This window comes from Vulpes vulpes, chromosome 6 (assembly GCF_048418805.1).
Source record: "Vulpes vulpes isolate BD-2025 chromosome 6, VulVul3, whole genome shotgun sequence".
In the NCBI taxonomy this organism is placed as follows: domain Eukaryota; kingdom Metazoa; phylum Chordata; class Mammalia; order Carnivora; family Canidae; genus Vulpes; species Vulpes vulpes.
This window is the reverse complement of record NC_132785.1, coordinates 119,184,759-119,209,707: the sequence shown is the minus strand read 5'-3', so window position 1 is coordinate 119,209,707 and position 24,949 is coordinate 119,184,759. Positions and strand designations below refer to the sequence as shown.

General features: G+C 37.7%; 1 long non-coding RNA gene across 1 annotated transcript in view; it reads right to left on the bottom strand.

Moving 5' to 3' along the window:
• LOC140599235 (uncharacterized) overlaps positions 1–8,564 on the bottom strand; it is a 52,311-nt gene extending 43,747 nt beyond the window's left edge. Inside the window, exon 1 of the long non-coding RNA XR_012001918.1 lies at positions 8,484–8,564. This is a non-coding gene — a long non-coding RNA (uncharacterized lncRNA). The remainder of the gene's footprint in view (positions 1–8,483) is intronic.
• Positions 8,565–24,949: the final 16,385 nt, after the last annotated feature.

The window sequence follows — 24,949 nt, the reverse complement described above, 5'->3', positions numbered from 1 at the left end:
GGTTGTACCTAAATATAATTAAATGTAATTTCAACTGTCTTGGGATCTGACATAGTTATGGGTGATTTACATGTAGAAATATTTTAAGAGACGAGAAGAAGCAAGGACACTCTATTTTGGACTTTTGGATTGGCAACACTCACATCTCTGTTGGTCACACCTGCCATATGTTGGCTTCTCTTTTCTTCCAACTGTTTTCCTCCTGAAGAATGACTTTGAGGCAGGAAAATTCACTTCCCACTTCTGGATCTGAGAAATGCTTGTGTTTGCATATCAAGTAGTTTGCTTTTTCCTGAAGCATCTCAATTCTGTGTTTTGGCCTCACTGTGTTTTCTTAGGGTAGTTGAAATATTCATCATCTGACCCGTTCTCCTAAGTACCAAAAAGCAGGTCTCTTTGTTCCTGAGGAAGGTTCACATGGGTGAGGAGGAGGATTCAGGTTGCTTTGGAAAGCAAAATGAAACTCCTACGATCATACTGTTGGCAAAACGTGAGCTCTACAGCTCATACCCAACAAAATGAACCTTATTTCTCTAGGGCCAGACTTAGAGTAGAGTTAAGTATTGGGTAAGGCAGCTAGAAGTAAGGAAGAGACAGTCATAGTGGAGTTGCTCTTCTTTTGCTTATTTTTTGAGCCCAAACATTGTAGATGACCTAATTTTTCCCAAAGTTAAAGACTAAACTTTAATTACAGATTAAGCTACTGTTTTCTGAGCTCCTCAAAAGGATTCTCCTTGACCTTTTCCATCTTCAGTACACTTCTCATGTTCCCTTGCTTCTGGCTTCTTTTTGGACTCCTTCTGCTTCATACTTGTCAACAAGTATAAAGTCATTCCCCTAAAATTTTAGCTACTCTAAGTAAAGATGAAAATTTTGGGGGCCAAAAGCAGTAATAAAAATGCAAGTCATAACTTTTATGTATAATGTTGAAATAATGCATAAAGTTCATAGGAACAAAAGCCTGCAAATGAATTACGGTGTTTTGAGTCTTCCTACCCAAGGGTTCTGTTAGGGGTACTGAATAGTTAATGCTGCCCCTATTTGGGCCTCAGTATACCATCTCTAGATAATATGCATCTGTTGGCTTAGGTAACTACATGTAGTAGGGTTCATTTAATCTAGATCTTAACCAAAATACCTACCAGAGTCCAGGTGGGTGTATTATGGCACTGTGTCCAATCAGTTCACTATGTGGAAAGAAAGCAGGAAAACTAGCCAAGAAAAGAAGTTCAAAATAGGAGAAAAAAAAGTTTGGTTGAAGACACAAAATGCCCTGGGATATTGAAATTTGGAGTCAGATTTTTTTTTTTTTTTTTAAGAGAGAGAGAGAGAGAGAGAGAGACTCTTAAGCAGGCTCCACGCCAAAGCATGGAGCTGGATCTCACAACCCTGAGACCATGACCTGAGTGGAAATCAAGAGTAGGGTGCTTCACTGACTGACCCAGCCAGGTGCCCCTGGAGGCAGAGATTTTTATTTTTTAAAAAAGTTAATTCATCCTCATCATGGGCCAGTATTGACTTATTTGGAACATTTGTCTATCTCATACTGAGTTATTTGTTGTTAGTGGTAGGAAAAGGCAGATAATTAAATCCATAAGGGCAAATATAAACTATATATTAGAAGCTTGAAAACAACCACATTTAAAAAATATGTGGTTAAGAATGAGTCCTGAACCCAAGACAGGCTTGCCAACTGGACTGTCCTGCCTTCTTCTCATTTGCTTCAGTGAGATTCACATTGTTTGGACTTTGCCCTGCTGGCTGAAAACTGTTTTTCATTTTTTTCTTTTTCTCCACCCAGGCCTGGCTTATGACAGAGATTGCTAAACGCTAATAATATTAATTTTCCTCCTTTTACTTTTTTTTCCCTGCAGGCAACCCTCCATTTTCTTTAAAGGGACAGTGAGCCCAGCTAAAAGAATACATTTCTCAGATTCTCTTTCAACAATTTTGTCCATGTGACTAAGAGTCTTGTTGATGAAATCTAAGTGGAAGCCTCTTGATCCTTCTTGGAAGGCCACCAGACCTAGGAAGAGTACTCCTTTATACTCTCTACCTTCTATTTTCCTGCTGACTGGATTGCAAACACAATGGCTGGAGTCTCTGCAGCCATTGTGGACTATGAGGCAATTTGGATAACAGAAAGCATGGGTGTAGAAGTGGAAAACTGTAAGAAGTCTAAGCCCTTAAGGGACTCTGTGGAGCCACCAAAACAGCCTTGGACTTCCTCTCTCAGAATGCTCTGACATGAGAGACTAAAGTCTTGCCTGTTTAAAGTATTGCAAAAAGGTATCTCTTGCTACAGGCTGAAAGCGGCATCTAGCTAATATAAACCCTGCCTTCTAATTTCTTTGTCTTTGTTGCCTAGTAGTGTACATTGACTTCAAAAAATAGCCTTAAAGTCATAGCTCCTTTCTTCTCCCTATTATCCATTTCCCACAGGGACTGACCTGTCCCAAATGTCTTCTCTGAAGTGACACAAATAGGGTATATAGTTGATGAGGGGATCCCTGGGTGGTTCAGCGGTTTAGTGCCTGCCTTTGACCCAGGGTGTGATCCTGGAGTCCTGGGACCGAGTCCCACGTTTGGCTCCCTGCATGGAGCCTGCTTCTCCCTCTGCCTGTGTTTCTGCCTCTCTCTCTCTCTCTCTCTCTGTGTCTCTCATGAATAAATAAATAAAATCTTAAAAAAATGAAAAGGATACATAGTTGATGACTTTTCTAGTGCTTGGAAATGCATGCTGTGCCCTCCTTAGAATCTTTGCTTTCTCCCCTATGTGGCAGTATTTTCATATGCTCTTCATACAACTTTCTTTAATCATGCTTCATATTCTAATTGAGCTGACAATCTGAAAAAACAAAAGAAAAAAAAAAAGAAACAAAAAACCCCAAACAAAGCAAAAAGCAATTTTTAAGACTAATCATGAGAAGCAACTAAAAGTACAGTCCTTAAAAGCACAGCTTTTATTCAGATAGACCTGGATTTGATTTTGAGTTTTTCAGGCAGTGTGAAGGAATTATGCTCCATAAATTTTCCAAGTCTCAGATCTTCACCTCTACAATGTGGGCCTCTCTTGTTCCACTTGGAGAGTGGTGATGAAAACTTGACTAAGTTATTGATTGTAGAGCTCCAAGAGAGTACCTGGCACTTCAATGCACTCAGTACATCAGGACTGTTATTATTATTATTATTATTATTATTATTATGTGTACTGGTGATAATATTGCCAATAAAAAAGTCTGATTAGTGATCCAGCTAAGATCGTCCAAAGAATGATGATTCATGGGTAGAAAAGTCTTAAGAAATGGAGCAAACAGAATATGAACATTTTCTTACAAGCATACCTTTTGAAAAGTTAGAGAAATTGAAATTCAAGCTCAAGTTAGAACCTAAGAGTCATAGACATTCCTCCATTTTGCTTTTCCGATATGCACATTTTCAGATTGATTTATATAAGGTGAGAAGAGAAATGGTCTTGAAAAACTTTTAAAAGGCAACAAAGCAACAGATAGATCAATAGACTTAGAGAGATCGAGGATGATTAAAAGGGCATAGAAATGTAGCTGAAATGATGTGAACCTGAATTACTGAGGAGAAAAGAGAACATTATGGTTTTCTTTGACTTATTAAAATGAAATGAAGCTAGAGGGAGGGGCTCAGCTGCACCACCTCAACCTCCAGCGGATATAACAAAAATCTTAACTCTATCAAAAAGGATGAGTAAATCAAATAGAGATAGGTGGTCTAAGATGGCTTTAAAATCAAATAGCCAACATTCCAAAGGAAAGAAATAGAAAAGATTTCTCAAAATTCCTTTTAAAACCTGCTGAAGGGCACTAGGTGGCTCAGTCGGTTAAGTGTCTATCTTCAGCTCAGGTCATGATCATTGTGGGGGGGGGGGCGGTCCCTGCTCAGTGGGGAGCCTGCTTCTCCTTCTCCCTCTGCTCCTCCCCCTATTTGTGCTCTCTCCCTCTCTCTCAAATAAATAAATAAATAAATAATCTTTAATTAAAAAAGAAACCTATTAAAGATACACTTAAATGAGTACATCTTAAGTATTATAAGCAGAGTAATTTCAGAAAGGAAGGCTTCTATTTCCAAAACTGCTGGGCATTTTGGGTTCCCGGGTCTATCCTGATTTGGGATGTCATTATCATGACATGTCCAATGCTCAACTCATTTCCATCCCTTCTTTATTTTCTCGTGATAATGGATCTGGTGATTCCCAGAGAAAAGGATCACAGTTTGAACATCCGAGATAATAAGGATCTGAGAAGTGCTTTCCAGGGAGGTGTGGCTTCTGCTCAAGCCATTCCAGGTTCTTCTACACTAGCAACCACCGTGATTATGACTGGCAAATACCTTGGCAGGGTTTGGCAGAGAGGTATTTGTTTTGCTTTGCTTTTGTTTTGGAAAGAACATTTCATTGGTAGCATTGTATACTTCTGTTTGAAGACATAGGTTGTCTCATTTCTTTTTTTTGTTATGTTAAGATTCCCTGATGCTGGGCAGCTCTGGTGGCTCAGCGGTTTAGCGCCGCCTTAGGCCTGGGGCGTGATCCTGGAGTCTCTGGATCGAGTCCCGCGTCGGGCTCCCTGCATGGAGCCTGCTTCTCCCTCTGCCTGTATCTCTGCCTCTCTCTCTTTGTATGTGTCTCGTTAATAAATAAATAAAATTTAAAAAAAAAAAAAGATTACCTGATGCTTAGTGCCTAAATTCATTAGCCCATGACGGTGTACAAAATAGCAATATTCAAAACAAGGCTCCCCCCCCACCATTGTATCATTTGCCCATTTTTTATTGGCGTACTATCTTTTTCTTCCTGATTTTTAGAAATTTTTGTATATTAAGATATCATCCCTTTGATGTAAGTTGCAAATAATTTTTACTTGCTTTGTCACTTATCTTTCATCATGCACTTAAAAAATATAGTAAAAAGCGTTTATTTTTTCTTTTATTTCTTCTGGAACTGAAGTCATAGTTAGGAAACCTTCCCTCTTCCCAGAGCATAAAGAAATTCACTCACATTTTATTTTAGTGTTTGCATAGCTTTTTTTTTCTTCTTTCTCAATTTAAATCTCTGAGCCATTTGAAATTTATTTGGATATACTTTGTGAGGGAGTATCAAATTTTTTCCTATTTAAATAACAATGTCTCAAGCACATTTATTTTTAAAGTCTATGTGATGGCATTTTACAAAGTCTCAGCAATATTTCGCTAATTATATAAATTGATGAACTGAATCATCCCTATGTTTGCTACCTCAAATTCCCCTCTTATCCTGCTTAAATTGAATTCATATAAATAAAGGATAAATTGGACAAATCAGTTGGAAGAGCATTATCTTGAATCGTTAGCTAAACAAGCTTTCTCTAAAAAAGAATTTAAAAAATTTAAATGCTAGGAAACATCGAACTACACTGTCTTATTTCTTTTTCATAGGATCTCTGTAATTGTTTTTATTTGCTTCACTTTATATATATGAAGAAGCTGGGTCTCATTGAAACTTCCCCAATGTCACACTGCGTTAGAGCTGGGCTATTTGAACTCCAATAATGGTACCTTGACAGTTGTTGGGGCAGTGTTTATTTATTCACCATTTTTTGATCTAACATCAACAAGAAACATTGTTCTGAGGATTCTATCCCAATTTTGGATGTCATTAGCATGAGAAAATAAAGAAGGGATGGAGATAAGTTTAGCATTGGACACTTTGAATGTGAGGTTCTTGTGGAACAACCATGCAAAGGAAACCCACCGGGGCCTAACACAAGGCTTATGGAACATATGGTTGGCATGGTTTACTTTTCTGAATTTCCATCATGCCACTTACAGTTTTAAAATGTGTCTTTAGATAATGAACATTAGATGAATCGTGGTAACTAAATGTACACAATACTCCAAAAAAGTAATTTTTAGCATTGTCTGTATTATATGCTTCTTATAGTCTAGACTCCCATCAATTGGCAAAGGTTGCCAATGCTTATGAGAGAGGAGGAGGGAGGGAGACACCAATTAAGGGCAAGAGTAATGTTTCAGGTTTAAGTTACTTTTGAGTGAATAGATTAATTGGGTTGTTTATACAACCAGTTTAAAGATTATATTTTCTATTAAGATTTCTTTAGACTTATAGTTGTGTGCAGAAAGAAATTTCCATTCTTCATTACATAGGTAGTTAGGAGGAACCCCCACTTTACATGCATTCTTTGGGGGTCCCTCTGGTTTCTAGTGTCATGGAGTTGTTCAGGCTTGATTTCTAGTTTTTCTGTACTTTGCCCATTCTGGTACTATTGGTAAAATATTATCATTTGGAGTATCCCATTGGACAGTAGTGAAATCTTTGGTTTCAACCTTATTTTTAACTTTGGGATGTTCCTGGATATGGCAGTCATGACTGCACATCTCTTAAGGTTACTGGTTCTTTTAGGATCTCTGTGGAGGCCTGGTGAATCTTAGCTGCTTTCTCTGCACCACTGGAGAATATCTAAGACTCTGGGAGGCTTTCCTCTGGGACAGTCATGGGTTCATCTTCTTCAAATAGTTCAGTCTCTTACAGAACCATGCTGAAAAATTCCCAGAGATATAACTGAAAAACACCCTCATCATTTGGATTCCCTCTCAACTTACTTGAGGTTTTTAATCTTCCCAAAGATACCCCCACTTCCTCACCCACCATACACTCACACCATCTTCCAACCACATCCAGTCTAGAACAGGGCTCAAAGAGATGAGGGAACTAGAGACCAGAAAAACCCTTACAACATCTTGAAACTATTATCTTTCCTCAAGACTCTGGCCTCCACCCCCACCAAAAAAAGCTACTTTCCCTTCCTGAACAGTGAGAACCACTGGTTTGCAGCTTTCTCCCTTCTTCACTGACTGGCTTTGTTTTGTGAGATACAATCCTCCCCTTCCTCATGTTACTAACTTATTACTAAACTCATGGTTTCATAATAGTGATGCCTGCATGCATAAAATAAAACAAAGGAGGAGTGCCTGGCTGGCTCAGTCAGTTAAGCATCTGATTCCACTTCCCAGGGTCCTAGGATCAAGCCTTGCATTGGGCTCCCTTGTAATGGGGAGTCTATTTCTCCCACTTCCCTGCATATAGTGTCTGTGTCTTGCTCACTCACTCTTTCTCATAAATAAATAAATAAATAAATAAATAAATAAATAAATAAAATCTTTAAAAAATAAAACGCAAAAGAAAGTGATAAATAGGTAATAGCATAAGATATATAATAATTGATAGATACATAGATAAAGATGGATAAATCACAAGATAGATAAATAGGTAAAGATGGATAAATCACTAAGTATTTTAAAGGGTATTATCCCCGCTATATAGCTGAAGTCCTCAAATATTTAGAATAAGGTCAGAAAAAAATCGAAAAACAAATCTAAAGGTCAGGAAGAAAAAGAGGGAGTAATAAAGTAGACAAATAATTGGAGACCAGAGAAATGAGAGGGAAACCAGAAAGCAATGGTGTCCTAGAATACAAGGAATTAAGTATTGGAGAAGAGGGAAATGACAAATACCATTAAATGTTTCAGAAGGACTAACTCCCTTGCAGCCTTCCGCTTGTGTAGGAAAGTAAAGTGGATTAAATGTGTCTGCTTCCTAGAACATCTGGGCTTAGAAGCCTAGTTAAGAGGTGATCTTACTATGCCATACCCCTGTGTATGTTCCAAAAAAATCCCAACTAGACCTCAGGAGATAAGGTTTTAGTTCAAACTTTTTACACTAACTGTGTGGACTTGGGAAACCCCTTGGTCTATTGGTGCTTCCTTTGTCCAAAGAGAGGATTGGTTTGATGGTCTCTCAATGTCTTTTTGGTTCTGAAAACCTGCAAATCTAAAGTGACACATTTCTCAGGGCTCCTGGAAGAAAAATGCTGTTGTCGCAGTACCAGATTGTTTGCTCATCCTTTTCTTCTTTATTTCCTAAATTAAGGACACTTCTATTGCTAGTAAAAGCCAAATGACAAAAGTATTTATAGAATGCCAACTATACACTTGGAAGCACACTAGTTGTTTTATAAAGTCGATTCCATTTGTAGGTCTATGAGTCCTGATATTTTTGCACACAGATTTAATTTAAGAGCAAGAAAATTAATTAGAAAACTCATTGGGACCAAGTTCTCATATGTATGCTCAGGCATACATCAGGTCCAAACACAGGAAGGTAGCGTTTTCTAACAGTTTCTTGTTTGTTTTGTTCCTTTTGGATCTTTTTTTCTCATCTATCTATCACCATCAATATGATGATTTGGACATTTTTTTCTTTAGCCTGGTGGGGTTTATATCCAAATATTTCATTTTGAAAGGAAATCTTCCTTCATGATATTAATATACACCCATCCTACTTTCCATAAGAGCAACAGAGCTGAAACAGGTGAAATACACACATTAACATACAAAATATGCTAGAAATATTATCAAAGTATAGTAATGTAATTAAACTCCAGCTAGATTCTACTCACCTGCCCTCTTTTCATTTGCAAAAAGGTTGAGTGCTGAGCCTAGTTTTAAGGAGAATCCTGGTAAGTCAGTTTAGAGGCAATCCCTCTGACCTTGGTAGCCAGTCAAGCTTCTCTTTCCCCACATCAACTGAGTTCCTCTTAATGATTTTCTACTCTTTCCTTTCACCCTGCCATTGGCTACAAATCCCCAGCTGTCTCAACTATATTCCAATGTGAGTTCAATCTTTTTCCCCTATTGCAATAATCTTGAATAAAATTGTTCTTGCTTGTTTTTTTTTAAAGGTAAGTGTTGGAGAAGTGTTTTAGAATAGCACCAGCTGAGATTTTCTTCCTAATGTAGTGGGAAGGATTACAAAGGTAAAATACACTATGTTGCATGTTACCTGACACCTTGTTCACAGACCACTGAGTACCACCTGTTCTAACAGTGGGACATATCCCACCCGTGTTGGGCTGTTTATGCACCACCCCCTGTCTACTCCTGTGGTGGTGAATTCCCAGCCCCTCCTGACTTGTCTTCAGAGGCTACCAATGGCATAAACCTTGTCTGAGGCTGAAGGCTGAACTAGCTGGACCTGCAGTAGCTGTGCTTTCCTAGTGCCTGCCACGAGGGAGTGGGTCTAGGAACTCTGAGAGTTAACACCCATTGGGAAGACTTCGAACATTGAGAGGTAGCTGCCAAGAAAGGTGGAGGAGGAAGGAAGGAAGGAGAGAGAGGAAGAGAGAAGAAGAAGAAGAAGAAGAAGAAGAAGAAGAAGAAGAAGAAGAAGAAGAAGAAGAAGAAGAAGAAAGGAGGAGAAGAAAGAGGAAGGAAAGAAAGAAGGAAGAAAGGAAGGAAGGAAAAAAGAAAGGAAAGTCACCAGATATATAGAGGAAGTTCTGAGGCACCTCTCTGGAGTCATCTTACAGAACCAAATAACCAGTCATAGTTGTTTTCTATTGGAAGGCTGGGGCCACTTTGATAAGGGGCCACCTGTACTTGATTTTCCCCTTCCTGATCTCATCTTACTCTCCTTTCTCCCCACTCTGGCTGTCTTGGGTTTGCATCTCTCAATAAAGGGTTTACTCATTGGTTTTATCTCAGCATTATTTTTCTGGATTATTTCCCATTCTTAGGGGCCCAAAGAGCCATCACATGGTTATGGGAAAATTAATGTACAATTTGTGTTACCAGGATTTCACAAGTCAGTATCACTTGGTCAATACAGTGAAGAGGAAAGTAGTGCAACTTCCACTGCAGGTCATTTATGATCACTATATGCTCCTGCTTCTCTATGTTCCCCAGTGAGTTCTATAAAAGAAAAGGATCTCTCTGTCTTCACATCCATATGACCAAAGGTTGGCACAGCTCCTGGTACACAGAGATATTTGTTGCATGAATGAACCGTCAGAGTTGTCTATCTGCAGGGGTAGATCACTCCATTCTACTCGTACTACCTGTTGATGGGTTCTCTTTACCATGGTGTTGTTTGTCTCTAGGAGGTGATTCCTAGACCACCAGGATGGCTCATCCGCACTTCCCCAGCAGGGCTTTGATTTACTCTCCTCTGTTTTCAATTGGGTTGTTCTTGGAGCTGGAGGATGAGGTTGGAGAGATCTACCCATTTGTGTTTCTCTCTAAGAGACATTGATCTTTTCCTTTTAATCTGAGTCCAGCCCAACTACATCCCTTTAAATTTCTACAAGCAGACTTGGTTCAAGAATCACGTTTGCCTTCCCTACACTTCAAATTTCAGTGTTGAACTTGTTGTAGGACACCAGCCTTACACAACATTTTTACAACATTTCAAATGCAAAACCAAGTTTTCAGATGATTTGTAATGCTATTTGTTTGTCAAGGTAATAGAATTCCAAATGGTTAGATAATTTTAACGTTTTAGCAATTTACAGGAACTGTGGCCAGAATTTATATCTTTGTATAGAAATAAAAATTGCAGACATTATAAACCATTATGAAGCTCTGCCAGATTACTTTTTTCTAAAAATATTGTTTGTCCAATGTATGGTCCCAAATGATTTTCCTCCTTGTAAAAGATAACATTCATTCCAAGATATAAAAATGGAGACCTTTTAACTTGCCAGGCATTTTGCTAGAAGCTAGGAATACAAAGGTAGATGAATAAGTCCTTGCCTTCATCTAGCTTTTATTCTAGTAAGGGAAGTAGACTTGAAAGGATACGTTTGATATAATGAAAGCAAGCTTTCTGTCATCAGTTGGGCCTGGGTGTTGTGGGAGTGCATGAATTAAAAAGTTAAATGGTAGAGGAAGATAGAAGTTCCTGGGGGGTGACAAGATTATGAGGTAGCCAGGTGGAAAACAGGATAGGTTGAACATATACAGGGAGAACATGAACAAAGTCCCAGAGGAATGAAATAGCATGGTGATGGAAAAACAGCTCTTATTTGCTATGGCTAAAGTGTAAAGACCAAAGAATGGAGAGGTATGAGAAATGCGGAAGTTTGTTTACTATGGAAGAACTTGCATTTGAGGATAAGCAATGTAGGTATTATCTTGAAAGATATGGCTGAGATTGTCTAAGTGTAGGTTATGGTAAAAGATAAAGTAGAAGGGTGAGCAGAGACTATACCATGGGCCTCTTTTTTGTGCCCTAAATATTGAACTTAGTCCTCTCAGAAGTAGTCATCCATTGAAAGTTTTGAAGTACACAAACATGGCAGATGTTTATGTTTTTGGACAGATGACTCTGGCCACCCAAAAGAGGATTGGTTGGAGGAAAAAAAGAGCCAAAACATAATACCAGTTAGAAGGCTATTTTTAAAAGTCATGTGAAATAATTTGATTATGGTAAGGATTTTAAAAATAAAACATTGTTACATGAAAATCTTCACATTTATTCTTTATTTGGGAGGTAGAAAAGTGTACTTGTACATAATTCACATTATTCAGTCTTCTGCTTATAAAATAGATCATCATTCCACATTCCTCTGTTCCAATATGCCCCATCCCTGATTGTTCCAAAAAATTCTGCAATAAACTATTTGTTTTTTATTAAATAAAATTTAAGATTAGGGTTCTTTTGCATGAGATTAAATTTATGTGTATTTGGGGGATATTTTTGGAGAGAACATTATTTACAGTGTCACTGTTTATACTGATTGTTTTAAGCCATAGCTCCAATCTGTGATTTCTCAGAGTATTTTGGAACCCAACCAGTTTTCTGGTATTATAGAATTTGCAGTGTAATCTATTTTCCAAATATTAAAATTCTCTCTCTTGTTTTGTAATTAAGAACATTTCAGATAGTGTCAAAAATTAACAATCCCTTTCCATACAATTCAACAAAACATTTCAAATTTTAAATTGCTAAATTTATTTCAGTTTCTATGACTCCTGCCATTTAGAAACAGATACAAGGAAAAGAAAAGGGTTTGTCATTTGAGCTTTGTCCTTGAGATGATTACTTCAATTCCTCATAGTGCTTGCAAGACAAAATCTAACATTCCTGAAATAGCATTGTTTTCAAGTATTACCTTGCCTTCCTGTATAGTTTGTGACCTCAGTATTTGGGGATTGTGTGGCCTCCTTGCAGAGACTAACTTACTGCCCAGCTCAAAACTGTGTATAGCAAGAGTGCCAGGCTTGCCAATACTAATACTTTGGCATCAATGATATTTGGTAAGAAAAGAAAAATCATCTTCTGTGCCTGTTATTGCATTTTCTGGAAAGATCTCTTGCAATTTATATTAAGTCAGAAGTAAAGGTTTCTGAAAATATCCTATTGACCTACTTTGAGTAAAGGGATCTAAAAATATGACAAAATCTTTGTCAGCCAGATGTATGTTCACAGTTGAAATCATGGAGCTTTTGTAAACAATCTAAATTGCTGAAGAATAGATTTTCTCAAGATTTTCCAAGGCATATCATTGCAATTATAACCAGGAAAAAATTGTAAAACTTCTGTATTTAGAAGTTGGCTTTCATTTTTAATTGTTGTAATAGCCAAAATTCTTTTTAAGATAAGGGGCAGTAATTATTGTTTACTTCTTATAGGAATGTCCCAACTCTTTCAAAAGATGGCACATATTTTTATCATGGTGGAGAAACCAGGAACCAAACATGGCAAGTGAAAGGAAATATACTAGAGGAACAGCTCCCCAAATTTGTACATTATGGGAAGGAAAATGAATTTTGTTGTTTAAATTTTCCTTGTTCATAATGAGAATTCCTATGTCAAAAGGAATTGCTAAACACAAACAAACAAAACAAAACAAAACATAACCTTTCCAAGGGAAATTTTTGCATTAAGTCACAAATCAATGTCTATGATGTTTAATTTGGAATGTTTGCTTTGTTCAGCCAGTATGGCTGATCACTGAAGCATGAGCATAAGATTGATGCCTCATTCGACTTGTGATTCCCATTGCATCCTAGGAGATACTGGTTATGCTATTCTAATTCTGATGAGAGAGCAGATGCTATGTCATGGATATTTCTACAAGTCTGCATAGCTTTATTCTAAATTTGGGAAAGACCATTCCAAGTCATAGATAACAAGTATAATGAAATGAATACAAAAAAAGAATAAATGGGCATTTATTATATTTACAAGTCCAGAAACCATTGTTTCAACATTTTTCTCCAACATGGCACATGTTAAAATTATTTCATGTGATATATTCCTAAGTTTTCATAATTATAAATCTAATTCATAAACTATAAGAGTTCTAGAACATTTCTGACAGTTACCCATGTTCAACCCACTACTATGAAAGCCAGTATTTCCTGACTCATCCAAAAACTGTTTATGCATAAAGCATAGAAAAACAAGACCATCAAAACAGATGCTGAGTCCCTGCTGAGATTCTCCATGGTTGGGCAGTGAGTAGGAAAAATGCAAGGTTTATTATTAGTAATTTGTCACTGAGAATGGTTGCAACAACAACTCACATAATTAGTACATAATTTACCTGAAATGTAACTCTCTTGCTTTTCCGTAATGGAGAGAGAGGGAATTGCATACTACCAGGGAAAGGTCAGGGGCAGTTGGGGAATAATTATGAAACAGAAGTCATGAATTTACCTTTATGTAGTGATACCAGAACCCAGACCTTTTCAAGAGAGAAAATAGGGGCATCATGGTGGCACAGTTGGTAAGGAATCCAACTCTTGGTTTCAGGTCAAGTCGGGATTTTAGGGTCATGGGGTCATGCCCCACATCAAGTCCTTATTGGGATTCATGCTCAGTCTGGATTCTACTGTGTATTTTCTCTCCCTCTCTCTCTGCCCCTCCTGTTCAGTCTCTCTCTCTCTCTCTCTATCTCTATCTCTATCTCTATCTCTATCTCTATCTCTATCTCTATCTATCTCTATCTCTATCTCTCTCTCTTTCAAATATATATATATATTCAAATATAGAATAGAATGATATATATAAATCTATAGAATGATATATATATTCTATATCATTCTATAGAATGATATATATATATCTCTTTCAAATATATATATTTTTATATATTCAAATATATATATATATTTGAAAGATATATATATATGTGTGTGTGTATATATATATATATATATATATATATATATATATATATATTTGAAAGAGAGAGAGAGAGAGAGAGCAAATAAAGCCCTACCATTACCCTGTGCAGGTCATTGATGAGCCACGTCACCCACAATCATGTGGATATAACTTGAGAATACATTAGATTAAGGTTTTCTTTTTAATCTGCTCATAACTGAACACCTCATATGAGACTAGGCCTTGTGTGAGCTGAATAGCACCTTGAAAAGCTATTCTGTTGCAGCTTTTAAGAAGAGACTAACAAATACAGTAAAATTAAGAGAAAGTATAGTGTGCTTAAAGTATCAAGTGCATCGTCCTGCCAGTAGCAAAAGGCCATCGGAAGTGTGGAAGGATAAATGTAGGTCCAAAGAATTGTAGGCACTGGAATTGTAGTTTTCCTTATTAAGATTTAGAAGGAGGAGTAGGATTTGGTGGATTGAGAGGTTATGATGGAGAACATCACAAGAAAATCTAGAAGTAGCTTTTATAAAAGCAGAGAGGTTGGAATGACACAGAATTTGGGGAATAGTGAGGCACCTGACTACCTGAAGCAATGGCTTTGGGTGGAAGATGGGCCTCCAAACCAGTGCAGCAGATTTAAAAAAATAGTCTTATTTTAGAAAAAAGTATCTTAGAAGCATTCTATCTCTGTATCTCTGTCTTGCTGTCTTCTATCTATCATCTATCTATCTATCCATCTATCATCTACCTATCATCACCCCATCTATCATCTATCTTCTATCTATCATCTATCTGTATTACCTGTCCTCTATCCATCTATTCCTCTACCTATCATATAACTGACTTTATTAATATTTTCAGTTTAATCACAGAAAGAAAAAATTCAAGATATAAATAAGATAAAAAGGCAACAACCTATGACGTGTCCCCAAGAACAAACATTTGTAATTTTTTCACTTACAAATGCAAAGTCACTCACTTCTGAGATTATGCAGTTAGCCATTCCCAGCCACAGATGTAAAAGCCCAGGAGAAAGCTGGGTGAAAATAAAAGCCCCAATGACATACATGCGTTCCAGTGAGAACCACAGGGTAAAAACCTGCAGAAAAGAAGCCCAAATACAAATCCCATGAGGTTGAAAGGCTTGCAGTCTAAGTTGTGTTCTAAGAAACATCCCAGGAGGGCATACCATGTGAAAACCAATCCCAGGAAATAATCACCAGACATGGAAATTCCTGCAGATTAATTGGGCAAAATCATGACAATGAGGGAAGTTATTGCCTTTGCCAACTTTGAAGCAAATGATTAATGAGGAGTTTCATGTATATTCTTTAAAAGTTCCCATTCTACCATTAACAAGGAAAGAGAAACCGATTGAAGGGCTTTTAACTACAAGCCCAGTAAGAATTCCAGGTGTTAATATGATGTAGAATCTTAACATTGCTTAATTCAGTCCACCAAATCAAAGCCAGAAATAAAGTCCCAAAGAAATATTGACTATGAAGCCTTCATGAGTAAAAGGTGGCATTTCAGAGAGGTTGGGTTTTCAAATGGTGCTCTCTGGCAGATCTGTTGGCACACCAAAATGGTAATGTGAGGGTCCATGGGAGTAGGGGCTAAAACTCTCCCTTAGTGAATCAGAGAAATAAGCTCTCTGACTCAGGCATCAGGAGGAAAACATTTACCTGCAATATTTTCCTTCTCAAGGAGTTCCAACTCGTCAGCAACTCTGAATCAGAACTGGGAGGGGAGGGAACCCCACATTACGGTCAAATGGAGCCATGGGGTAATTTCAGCTCGTCCTGAGGTTGGTATTGACTAGAGAGTTAGGTCACCCCTCTCTGTTTATGTTTCCTTTTTTCACCATCCTTTTTTGGTTTAGACAAAAAAAAAAAAGATTTCAAACCTTGAATATAATGGCTTGATAAATGAAACATCCTAATCTGTGTGCATGCATGTGTGTGTGCGTGTGTGTGTGCGTAATATTAAAAATCATCATGAAAGTCACCATTGGATTTTTTTTCTTTAGTTTCATCTGGTCATTTTCTGCTGGAGATAAGTGAAGCTATAGAAAGCCTCGTGCTTGAAAGATCACTATCAAGCTGTGAGTCTGGGAGCTCTCTGTCCAGAATCATTTATTCTCTGTAGGCCTTAATGACAAACACAGTCCCCTGAGCATTCTCTGAAGCTACTGCTGTACTGCTGTGCATGATGGTTAATTTTATGTGTCAGCTTGACAACACCACAGTGCCTAGATTTTTGCTCACAATATAATTTTTGGTCCCTGTGAAGATATTTTTTGGATGAGATTACTGTTTTCATCCGTAGACTTTGAGTAAAGCAGGTTTTCTTCCATGACATAGGTGGACCTCATCTAATCAATTGAAGGCTCCAAGAGAAAGACTGACTGTCCCTGAGAACAAGGGAATTCTGTCTACAGATGGCCTCTGGATTCAAGCTACAATGTCAATTCTTTCCTGGCTCTCTAGGCTGCTGGCCTGCCCTGCAGATTTCAGACTTGCCAGACTCCACAACTGCATGAGCCAATTTCTTAAAATAAATCTGTTTCTGTCTTTCTCTTTCTTTCTATTTACACACATCCTATTGGTTCCATTTCTCTGGAGAAGCCTGACTTGTGCACTGAGGAAGAACAGACAATAGTATATGCTTGCGGTTGGGGGAGGGAGGGCTGGAGGCGGGGTCAGGTTTTGTTCTTGTCTCTCAATAGTCTAAGTACACCAATTTTCAAACTGTAGTGGGATCATTTCAAACACATAGAAGCAGGGTAAAAAGTGATTTCCTGGGCCCTACAACTGAAGGTTCTGCTAAATAGGTCTGACATGGGGCCTTGGGAAACCTGTCTTCTGTACCAAACACACTGAAGTCTTTCCAATGCTCTTGTTTCATACAATTTAGTTAGAAACAGTGGCCATGGGAGTCTCACTTAAGAGTGGTGTTATAGTTGGAATGTTTGTATCCTCCCCAGATTCATATATTGAAATCTTAATCCCCAAGATGATGCATTAGGAGATGGGGAGTTTTGGAGGCCATTTGGTTGTGAGGATGGGGCCTTCACGAATGGAATGGGATTAGTGTCTTGTAAAAGAGGCCCTGCCATGCTCCCTATTACCGTCCACTACATGTGAACACAGTGAGAAGTGGGTAATCTGTAATCCAGAACCTGACCCTTCCTGCATTTGGACTTCTAGTGTCTGGAACTGTAAGAAATAAATTTCTGATGTTATAAGCCACCTAGTCTGCCCATGGTATTATGTTATAGCAGCTCAAATGGACTGAGACGATAGTGTAAGAAATTATATATTATTGGAGAAAGGCTTTTGGAACAATAAAGGATTTTTCTGAAGTTTGAGGGTAGTGATGGGACAATAGCATGGATCTTTTTTTCTCTCCTATATTCTAATTCATACATTTTTAAGGCAAGAAAAAATTTACTGAAGGATACATAAATAAGATTGTGAACTCCTTGGCATTTGTAGAAACAAGTTGCACATTTAATTTGCATGGATTATTTACATCATCATCCAGGACAATTTCTCCCACAATTTAGAAATGCTTTCTAAATCATCCATGGAAGGTGAACCACACAGCTTCAGCCTGAGCACTTCTAATAGGAAAATACTTTTTTTTTTTTTAACTCTTTGAGGGACCTCCACACAGTTTTCCAGAGTGGCTGCACCAGTTCACATTCCCACCAACAGTGTAAGAGGGTTCCCTTTTCTCCGCACCCCCTCCAACATTTGTTGTTTCCTGCCTTGTTAATTTTCCCCATTCTCACTGGTGTGAGGTGGTATCTCATTGTGGTTTTGATTTGTATTTTCCTGATGGCAAGTGATGCAGAGCATTTTCTCATGTGCATGTTGGCCATGTCTATGTCTTCCTCTGTGAGATTTCTGTTCATGTCTTTTGCCCATTTCATGATTGGATTGTTTGTTTCTTTGGTGTTGAGTTTAAGAAGTTCTTTATAGATCTTGGAAACTAGCCCTTTATCTGATGCGTCATTTGCAAATATCTTCTCCCATTCTGTAGGTTGTCTTTTAGTTTTGTTGACTGTATCCTTTGCTGTGCAAAAGCTTCTTATCTTGATGAAGTCCCAATAGTTCATTTTTGCTTTTGTTTCTTTTGCCTTCGTGGATGTCTGTCCTACGACCCAGCAATTGCACTGTTGGGGATTTACCCCAAAGATTCAGATGCAATGAAATGCCGGGACACCTGCACCCCGATGTTTCTAGCAGCAATGTCCACAATAGCCAAACTGTGGAAGGAGCCTCGGTGTCCATCGAAAGATGAATGGATAAAGAAGATGTGGTTTATGTATACAATGGAATATTACTCAGCCATTAGAAATGACAAATACCCACCATTTGCTTCAACGTGGATGGAACTGGAGGGTATTATGCTGAGTGAAGTAAGTCAATCGGAGAAGGACAAACATTATATGTTCCCATTCATTTGGGGAATATAAATAATAGTGAAAGGGAATATAAGGGAAGGGAGAAGAAATGTGTGGGAAATATCAGAAAGGGAGACAGAACATAAAGACTCCTAACTCTGGGAAACGAACTGGGGGTGGTGGAAGGGGAGGAGTGCAGGGGGGTGGGGGTGAGTGGGTGACGGGCACTGAGGGGGACACTTGACGGGATGAGCACTGGGTGTTATTCTGTTTGTTGGTAAATTGAACACCAATAAAAATTAATTTATTAATAAATAAATAAATAAACAAAACCTTTAAAAAAAACAACTGATAGTGATGGTTGCACAACTCAGTGACTATATGAAAAACTATTAAATTGTACATTTTAAACAGGTGAATTTATGAAATGTGAATTAAATCTCGATAAAGTTGTTATAAAACAAACAAACAAAAAAAAAAAGGAAAATACTGATCACCCCACAAGCAGAGTTCATGTTATATATTTTCTCTGGAATTATTCACTCACTAACTTGCCATGGAATATATATATATATATATATATATATATATATATATATATATATGTATTTGAAATGTATATATGTATTTGAAATATATATATATTTATATACATATATTTGAAATCTCAGGCATTGTGGAAGACATGAGGAAATAAAAATAAAACAGTTCTCATTCTTATGGAGTTCATCACTAATTAAAAATATAAAGCATTTTACACAAACACGTATGAATCACAATAGAATTCTTAAAAGTAAGGCTTTAAATGTGCCAATTCTTTTGAAGTGGCAAACATATTTAATTAAGGGGTAAGATATCTACTAGCATACATTTTGAGATAAGACAGGCCAGGATTATTTGTTGTGATTGAATTGGTTGAGTGACTTACTTTAACCTGGAAAATGGGGATAATGATAGTCTCTTCCTCACAGAGAGATTAAGGATTAATCAAGGTAATAATGTCTGAAAAGCACTCATGCAATGTCTAAAATATATTGAATGCTTCATAAATAACTATCAAAAATTCATGAACACATTGTAATTTCCAAGTGTTATGGAAAGAAAAGAAATTAACATTTATTGAGAGTTTACTACATTCCATGCACCATATACAAGGCATTTCACATACATTCTATAATCAAAATAGAGGTACAATTTATACTGCCCTTTAAAACCTTTGAAATAGTTGACTTTTTTTCTAGATTGAGAAGGAAGTCAAACACAATAGGTTTGCTAACAGATTTTCACAAATACACTGAAACATACTGAAGGGTTTTTAACCTACCACAATTATTTTATCATACAGAATAAAATGGTGATGCCCTTCAATCCATTCTTAAAGCCTTGATTTCTTGAGTGTCAGTATAGCAAGAAATAGTGAACTGCTCCCAGGCTATTATGAAGCATTGTGAGTTGTCTTTCCCAGAAACAGGCTAACTTTGCCCTGGACCATCTGCCCCTCCAAGTACTACTAGTAGCCAAAATATCACAAATCTGTGCGCACAATGCAAGTAGAGTACAGAGCCATGGAACTGAGTAATGTGATGCTAACCGAGCTAAAAAATTCCAACCTACACTTGCTACATTAGAGAAACCATCTGTTTGTTAATTTAAATTCCCAGCCAGAGACACGATTCCTTACCTAATAAATATTAATTGGAGCCTGCCAGATTCAAAGCAAGAATCGTCCCTGTGTTTGCATTTTGGTTATTTGATTCATAGCCCAAAGAAAATCTCTTGATTCTGTGCATTATTATATCACTCTAATTCTACATTCATTCATGTAATCATCTAATCATTTAAATATCTATGCAATAAATAATACCAATCACTCACTCTGTCTAAAGCAGAGTGCGGTGTAATAGTGAAAAATGGTGCTGCTCCTCGGAGAGCAGCACTCACTGTTACATAAACAGCAATAAACCTCTGATATTCATTTGCATGTGGAATGAGATTCTATTTTCTTAAAAACTGGAACAAAACCAGATTAAGTAGCTCAAGGTCAAATCTCTAAGGTACCTTTGGACCCACTTTTCCTTGCGTGCACAAAATCTACTAACATCTGTTTTGATGCCTAGTGAGTGATACAGAAGAAAACTTGAGGAAATGTTCTGATTCTGCATTCATTTATTTATTCATCAAATAATTACTGTTTTCTAAGGGCCAGTCACTCTGCCGGGCACCAAATATGTGGGAGTGAATACAAGACCCAATCACTGGACTTTTAAAGTTAACAGCCTATTAGGACAGATGGAAAATAAGCAAGGAGAGAAGTAAATGCATGTAAGTATTTAATGGGTATTTTGAGGAAATAAGATGCTATGATAGAGAAGAAATAACCTATATTAGCTAGAGACAGGTCAGAGGATTCCTGTCTCGGGAGGTGACATGTAAGCTTAACCTTTAAAAGTAGAAAGAAGTTGGTGTGAGGGGGTGGCCGAGGGAGTTGTGTAAGGGGAGGGATGAAAACTGTGAGTATCTAGGGGTGCAGGGCAGGGGCAGGGGGTGGATATGAGATACAGCAAGAGTGAAGAGCAGGTGTGAAGCCAGGATGGAAATTAACAAGCTCTGAAATGTTTTGCTGTTTATCTTCCTTTCAACATGGTCACATTTGTCTGTGACTGTGCAACTTCCAATAAATGAGTATATTTTATGTTAACTACAAAGTGATGAAGGCTTTCTGGGCAACCATGTCTTAAGTACTCCTGTCAGTATCATTGGTCTCAGTAGAGACTTCCTTTTCCAGGTCACCTGCTCTAAAAAAGGAGTGAATGGTACATCTGTAGGATGCGGCTTTGGCTTAGAGTTTGCTTTATAATTCTTTATTGAAGCATTATTCTTGGCTTCACTTCAGACGGGAGCATTATTCTTTTTTGCTCCAAGGCCACTGACAATGTTCTCGTAAGGTCAAAGCCAGCGTAATGGAATTCTATCCTGAAGCAACAAAACACAAAGTTTGCATTTGTATTTCAGGCCTCTCACAACTGACTTTGGCCCAAAGCTGTCCATGCTCTTTATTAGCCAGCAACCTGCTCTCTGGGTCTCTAACCTCCTGGAGAGCACATCTTAGCTGTGCTGACTGCTCTTTCTTCCCATTTGTGCCATGCCTGTTTGCTAATCACTGCAGGCCTGGTGTTCAGTACTTTGCCCTTTTCTCCAGAAAATGGATTCCTTCAAACAGAGAGAACTGGCAGTTGCCCCACAATCCTGCCCATTATTCTGATGGCTGGAATTTGGTTCGTGGTTTCCAGTGGCTATGATGATCAACACTTTTGTTTCCTTAATGACATCATGGACTTAACCCAGAAAGTTCCAGACTACAGTCTGATAGATTCATACCTACATATATTGTTGCATAAGCAAATCTTCCCTTTCCCGAAACATCATCCCCTGCATAGAGAAATTCTGGCCACCTCTCCTATAAAGTTTTCTGGAATGTCTCAGCTCACAGTGTTTTCTCCTAACATTGAACGCCCATAGCTCTTTTCAGAGCTGACATTCACTTGGTGTGAATAGGTATTTTTAAAAATGACCCCCAATTAGACCATAAATGCTAAGAATATAAGACTATCTATCCCCACTCTGTCTTGCTCGGCATCCCCTTGCGTAGAGTAGATGCTAAATGGGAGACCTAGCCTCACTACGCTGATGTAAAAATCACGCCACTTTCTAAAACTAAACTTATCTGCAGTATTTATTGCAACTGAATCAGTTGTGTGAAAAGATCATGGTGTTTTTGGTTCCGACAGACCTGACTGGAAAATACTAGCTCGGCTTATTAGCTAGGTCATTTTGAGAAAGGCGTCTGTGTGAATGCCCCTGGGCATCTGGAATCCTTTCTAATTTGGGAAGAATATTCAATTCTGAGAGCCCATGTGAGAATCATGGAACTGCTTTCTATTGGAAAGCTGAAGTAAAGCAAATACTTTCTTCCTCTCTCCTCCTGTCCAACAGGCAAGACATGGATTATCAGACACTCTCATCTACAACTTTGAGCTTCCTATGAGTGCCACCAAGATGAAGGAAAAGTCAACGATGAATTCATTGCATAATGTCAAATAGCAGCTGTGGTGATTGTCCAGAGCTAAGGGACACAAGAGCTGAGCAAAGTGTTGAGCAGAGGGGAACTCTGTTCTGTGGGAACTCTGGGACCTCTGTCTAGACTGTCTTGAGTTTTGTCCATTTTCTAGTGTAACTTCTCCAACTTTCTTGCCAATTACTTTGCTAGTTAAGTTAACCAGAGCTGGCTTCCTGCACTGGCAATTGACAAATATAATCAAGATATCTACTTAGAAAAATGAGATGATACCCTCTACCTACCTCCTTTCTATATAAATTAAAGGCTTTTTTTTTTTTTTTTATAAAATATATAGCAGGCACCTGTAAATAGGAGCAAATCAATACTTAATAAATATTTTTTAAAAATACCTTTGGTTTTGTTATTATTTGCCAGTTTCTACGTCCTTACTCAAAATAACTACTCTCCATGCATCAAACTGCTATTTTAGGAGTTCGCAGATCATTTTTTAAATCTGTTGAATCATTTCTTTAAAATGCTTCAATCAGTCCTGCCCACAGTTGGTGGGAGCCAGCTTGATTTATGGGAGCTGCTTGGCTGCACCTGCTGCTGGACCATCTCCACGTACCTCCCCAGCCCTGAGGGGCCAGGGAGCTCCACTTCCATGCCATTGTTGTCACTGTCCTGTCCCTGATTATCCATCATAGCCAAGAAGTGACGCTAATGAAACCATTAAACCTGCACGAGGTGACAATGGCAGGAAATCCATATCCAAAGATTCTCGATGTCTTCCCAACTCCCTCATCTGACAGTAATCCATCTTTCCTCTCAGTGCCCACACTGCTATCTCTATGCCATTCAGGGTTCACGGAGAACCTCCTCTTTCGGATTTTAGTCATTTTAGGTTCGTTTCTTATCTTTTTTTTTTCTTTCCAACGGAGCTGTATCATATTGTAAAGTATACAATACATAATCACAGTGACTAGTAGACATCATTGGCTGAATATGTTAATGACTGCTTATGAATTAATATGATTAGAAATTATAGAGGATTATGCTGAAATATTGCTGAAGTGCTCAGAATATTTTCCATTTTATTCCCCTTAATAATGGATTGTCTAGAAATCTAGATATGTCTTTCCATAAACCAATAAATTAGAAAATTAAATGAAAATTTCGAATCCTTACAAAAATGTAACATGAAAATTGAATTAAGAAGAAAAGAAATATCTGAATATTTCTATAACCAAGAAATATTGATGAATAATCTAATCCTATCCATGAAGAAAACATCATGCCCAGATTAGTTTTAGCAAGAATTCTGATGTCATTGTTTATAGATGATAATATTGTCTATGTAGAAAAATGCCCTATAAAGATGAAAAATAAGACATAGTTTAGAATAATGCCTGAGTACTAGGTCAGTATGAAAAATAAAATGCATCTCTATACACCAGCAACAAATATGTAGAAAATCTTTGAGGAATAGTCTGTCTAATAACAAAAACAATTAAAATATCTAATGAAACTTTTAATAGAAGATGTCTCATTGCAGATAATTAACTGAAAAAGCTTAAAGATGACCTAAACAATTGAGATAAAACCATGATCATGCATAAACATGAACTCACAAAATTCCACTTGTCATCTCCCCCAATTGTTTTATGAATTTCATGAAATCCCAATGACAATACAATGATAGCTTTTGAGGACAAACTGACCTTAAAAGTTATATAAAAAGGCAAACCCCAAGAATAGTCAGGACTCTCTAAAGAATAAGATCACTCAATGTTTAGATAAATGGATTTCCTATGGCTGCATTCATGGGTATAATCCCAAATAAGTAAGTGTGACTTATTCCCTGGGTATATTGCAGGGAATAAGTGAAGGCACATATAAGAATATAAAAGTAACAATAATAATTAAAAAGCACATAATAATATTTGGTAATGGGAGTGAATCCATAGAGGCTGATTGAATACAGTGAATCAACTAAAACTGTGGTTTCTGTAATAATTTTGGGATTTGGAAGAAAAGAGACTTCTCCTGGGACTCTTGGTGGGACTCTTGGGTGGCTCAGTCTATTGAGCATCTGACTCAGCTCAGGTCACAATCCCGGGGTCTTGGGATGGATCCCCGCATCAGGCTCTGTGCTCAGTGGGGAGTCTGTTGGAGGACTCTCTCCCTCCCCCTGTTTGCATATTTGCACTCTCTCATCTCAAATTAATTAATTAATTAATTAAAAAAAAAGAAAGAAGGCTTTTTCTGCAGGTCCTTTCCCATGTTCTGTCTCTCAGTGGTCAAAGATTTCTCTATACAACATTAACTCTACACGTATTTGTTGTATTTCCTGGTTCTTCTGGGCAACTTCTGGGGACTCCAGATCCCACAACAACAGTGATAGAAACCACATCATGAGCCACAGTTTGGGATGAAATAACAAGCTAGCATTCATCCCCACCTGTTTGATTAGTGGTCATCACCCAGGCTTGATGAGGCA